We start from the raw sequence: 5,676 nt of genomic DNA, 5'->3' as shown, positions 1-5,676 counted from the left end.
TATTTTCAAAAATACAAATACAGCTCTTAGCTGTATCCTCAGAAAATAATACAAATACACACCCAAGCACGTTTATTTTCAAAAATACAAATACAAACCTTAGCTGTATCTCAGAAAATAATATAAATACACCCCAAAGCTGTGTTAATTTCAAAAATACAAATACAACCCTCAGCTGTATCTCAGAAAATAATAAAAATACACCCCCAAGTTGTGTTATTTTCAAAAATACAAATACAACACTTAGCTGTATCTCGGAAAATAATAAAAATACATGCCCAATCTGCGTTATTTTCAAAAATACAAATAAAACCCACAGCTGTATCTTGGAAAATAATACAAATACACCCCAAAGCTGTGTTATTTTCAAAAATACAAATAAAGCACTTAGCTATATCTCAGAAAATAATACAAAAACACCCTCAAGCTGTGTTATTTTGCAAAATACATATACAACCCTGAGCTCTATCTCGGAAAATAATACAAATACACCGCGAAGCTGTGTTATTTTCAAAAATACAAATACAACCCAAAGCTGTATCTTGGAAAATAATACAAATACATTCCAAAACTGTGTTATTTTCTAAAATACAAATCCAACCCTGAGCTGTATCTCGAAAAATAATACAAATACACCACCGAGCTGTGTTATTTTCAAAAATACAAATACAACCCTGAGCTCTATCTCGGAATATAATACAAATACACCCCCAAGCTGCGTTATTTTCAAAAATACACATACAACCCTTAGCTGTATCTCGGAAAATAATACAAATACACCCCCAAGCTGTGTTATTTTGAAAAATACAAATACAACCCTTAGCTGTATCTCGAAAAATAATACAAATACACCCCCAAGTTGTGTTATTTTCAAAAATACAAATACAACACTTAGCTGTATATCGAAAAATAATGCAAATACACCCGCAAGCTGTGTTATTTTCAAAAATACAAACACCACCCTTAGCTGTATCTCGGAAAATAATACAAATACACACCCAAGTTCTGTTATTTTCAATAATACAAATACAACCCTTAGCTGTATCTCGGAAAATGATACAAATACACCCCCAAGCTGTGTTATTTTCAAAAATACAAATACAATCCTTAACTGTATCTCGAAAAATAATACAAATACACCCCCAAGCTGTGTTATTTTCAAAAAAATACAAATACAACCCTTAGCTGCATCTCGGAAAATAATACAAATACACCCCCAAGCTGTGTTATTTTTGAAAATACAAATACAACCCTGAGCTGTATCTCGGAAAATAATACAAAAACACCCCCAAGCTGTGTTATTTTCCAAAATACAAATACAACCCATAGCTGTATCTTGGAAAATAATACAAATACACCCCCAGGCTGTGTTATTTTCAAAAATATAAATACAACCCTGAACTGTATCTCGAATAATAAAAGAAATACACACCCAAGCTTTGTTATTGTCAAAAATACAAATACAACCCTGAGCTGTAACTCCGAAAATAATACAAAAACACCCCCAATCTGCGTTATTTTCAAAAATAAAAATACAACCCTTACCTGTATCTCGGAAAATAATAAAAATACACCCCCAAGCTCTGTTATTTCCAAAATAGAAATACAACCCAAAGCTGTATCTCGGAAAATAATACAAATACACCCCCAATCTTTGTTATTTTCAATAATCAAATACAATCGATAGCTTTATCTCGGAAAATACTACAAGTACATCCACAAAATATGTTATTTTGAAAAATGCAAATACAACCCTTAGCTGTATCTTTGAAAATAACACAAATACACCCCCATGTGCGGTTATTTTCAAAAATACAAATACAACCCTTAGCTGTATCTCGGAAAATAATACAAATACTCCCCAAAGCACTGTTAATTTCAAGAACACAAATACAACCCACAGCTCTATCTCGGAAAATAATACAAATACCCCCCCAAGCTGTGTTATTTTCAAAAATACAAATAAAACCCATAGCTGTATCTCGGAAAATAATACAAATACACCCCAAGCTGTGTTATTTTCAAAAACACAAATACAACCCTTAGCTGTATCTAGGAAAATAATACAAATCAACTCCCAAGCTGTGTTATTTTCAAAAATACAAATACAACCCTGAGCTGTAACTCGGAAAATAATACAAATACAGCCCCAAGCTGTGTTATTTTCAAAAATACATATACATCCCTGAGCTGTATCTCGGAAAATAATAAATAAACAACCCCAAGCTCTGTTATTTTCAAAAATACATATACAACCCTTAGCTGAATCTCGGAAAATAATACAAATACACCCCCAAGCTTTGTTATTTTCAATAATACAAATACAACCCTTAGCTGTATCTCGGAAAATGATACAAATACACCTCCAAGCTGTGTTATTTTCAAAAATAGAAATAAAACCCAAAGCTGTATCTCGGAAAATAATACAAAAACACACCCAAGCTGTGTTATTTAAAAAAATAAAAATACAACCCTTACCTTTATCTCGGAAAATAATAAAAATACACCCCCAAGCTCTGTTATTTTCAAAAATACAAATACAACCCATGGCTGTATCTCGGAAAATAATACAAATACACCCCAAAGCTGTGTTATTTTCAAAAATACAAATACAGCTCTTAGCTGTATCCTCAGAAAATAAAAAAAATACACACCCAAGCACGTTTATTTTCAAAAATACAAATACAAACCTTAGCTGTATCTCAGAAAATAATATAAATACACCCCAAAGCTGTGTTAATTTCAAAAATACAAATACAACCCTCAGCTGTATCTCAGAAAATAATAAAAATACACCCCCAAGTTGTGTTATTTTCAAAAATACAAATACAACACTTAGCTGTATCTCGGAAAATAATAAAAATACATGCCCAATCTGCGTTATTTTCAAAAATACAAATAAAACCCACAGCTGTATCTTGGAAAATAATACAAATACACCCCAAAGCTGTGTTATTTTCAAAAATACAAATAAAGCACTTAGCTATATCTCAGAAAATAATACAAAAACACCCTCAAGCTGTGTTATTTTGCAAAATACATATACAACCCTGAGCTCTATCTCGGAAAATAATACAAATACACCGCGAAGCTGTGTTATTTTCAAAAATACAAATACAACCCAAAGCTGTATCTTGGAAAATAATACAAATACATTCCAAAACTGTGTTATTTTCTAAAATACAAATCCAACCCTGAGCTGTATCTCGAAAAATAATACAAATACACCACCGAGCTGTGTTATTTTCAAAAATACAAATACAACCCTGAGCTCTATCTCGGAATATAATACAAATACACCCCCAAGCTGCGTTATTTTCAAAAATACACATACAACCCTTAGCTGTATCTCGGAAAATAATACAAATACACCCCCAAGCTGTGTTATTTTGAAAAATACAAATACAACCCTTAGCTGTATCTCGGAAAATAATACAAATACACCCCCAAGCTGTGTTATTTTCAAAAATACAAATACAACCCTGAGGTGTATCTCGGAAAATAATTCAAATACACCCCCAAGCTGTGTTATTTTCAAAAATACAAATACAAACCTTAGCTGTATCTTAGAAAATAACATAAATACACCCCCAATCTGTGTTATTTTCAAAAATACAAATACAACCCTTAGTTGTATCTCAGAAAATAATACAAGTACACCCCCAAGATGTGTTATTTACAAAAATACATATACAATCCTTAGCTGTATCTCGGAAAATAATACAAATACACCTCCAAGCTGTATTATTTTCAACAATACAAATACAGCGCTTAGCTGTATCTCAGAAAATAATACAAATACACCCCAAAGATCGTTTATTGTCAACAATAAAAATACAACTCTTAGCTATATCTCGGAAAATAATACAAATACACCCCCAAGCTGTGTTATTTTCAAAAATACAAATACAACTCAGCTGTATCTCGGAAAATAGTACAAATACACCCCCAAGCTGTGCTATTTTCCAAAATACAAATAAAACCCTGAGCTGTATCTAGGATAATAATAGAAATACACCCACATGCTGTGTTATTTTCAAAAATACAAATACAACCCGTAGCTGTATCTCGGAAAATAATACAAATACACCCACAAGCTGTGTTATTTTCAAAAATGCAAATACAATCCTAAGCTGTATCTTGGAAAATAATACAAACACACCACCAAGCTGTGTTATTTTCAAAAATACAAATAAAACCCTGAGCTCTAACTCGGAAAATAATACAAATACACCCACTAGCGGTGTTATTTTCAACAACACAAATACAACCCTGAGCTGTATCTCGGAAAATAATACAAAAACACCCCCAAGCTGTGTTATTTTCAAAAATACAAATACAACCCTTAGCTGTATCTCGGAAAATAATACAAATACACCCCCAATCTGTGTTATTTTCAAAAATAGAAATACACACCTTAGCTGTATCTCGGAAAATAATACAAAAACACCCCCAGGATGTGTTATTTTCAAAAATACAAATACAACCCTGAGCTGTATCGTGGAATATAATACAAATACACCCCAAAGCTGTGTTATTTTCAAAAATACAAATACAACCCTTAGCTTTATGTCAGAAAATAATAAAACTACACCCTCAAAATGTGTTATTTTCAAAAATACAAATACAACCCCTAGCTGTATATCGGAAAATTATTCAAATACACCCCCAAGCTGTGTCATTTTCAAAAATACAAATGCAACCCTGAGCTGTAACTCGGAAAATAATAAAAATAAAACTCCAAGCTGTGTTATTTTCAAAAATACAAATACCACCCTGAGCTGTATCTCGGAAAATAATAAAATAAACACCCCGAAGCTGTGTTTCTTTCAAAAATACAAATACAACCCTTAGCTCTATCTCGGAAAATAATAAAAATACACCCACAATCTGCGTTATTCTGAAAAATAGAAATAAAACCCACAGCTGTAACTTGGAAAATAATACAAATACACCCGAAAGCTGTGTTATTTTCAAAAATACAAATAAAGCCTTTAGCTATATCTCAGAAAATAATACAACTACACCTACAAGCTCGTTTATTTTCAAAAATACAAATACAACCCTTAGCTGTATCCCGGAAAATAATAGAAATACACCCACAAGCTGTGTTATTTTGCAAAATACAAATAGAACCCTGAGCTCTATCTCCGAAAATAATACAAATTTACCACCAAGCTGTGTTTTTTTCAAAAATACAAATAAAACCCATAGCTGTATATCGGAAAATAATACAAATACACCCCAATGCTGTGTTATTTTCTAAAATACAAATACAACCCTGAGCTGTATCTCGGAAAATAATACAAATACACCAGCGAGCTGTGTTATTTTGAAAAATACAAATAAAACCCTTAGCTGTATCTCGGAAAATAATACAAATACACCCCCGAGCTGTGTTATTTTCAAAAATACAAATACAACCCTTAGCTGTATCTCGGAAAATAATACAAATACACCCCCAAGCTGTGTTATTTTCCAAAATACAAATACAAACCTTATCTGTATTTGGGAAAATAATACAAATACACCCCTAAGCTGTGTTATTTTCAAAAATACAAATACATCCATTAGCTGTATCTCGGAAAATAATACAAATACACCCCCAAGCTGTGTTATTTTCAAAAATACACATACAACCCTTAGCTGTATCTCGGAAAATAATACAAATACACC

Source organism: Saimiri boliviensis, chromosome 11 (assembly GCF_048565385.1).
Source record: "Saimiri boliviensis isolate mSaiBol1 chromosome 11, mSaiBol1.pri, whole genome shotgun sequence".
NCBI lineage: Eukaryota > Metazoa > Chordata > Mammalia > Primates > Cebidae > Saimiri > Saimiri boliviensis.
Note: the sequence above shows the minus strand (reverse complement) of the source record.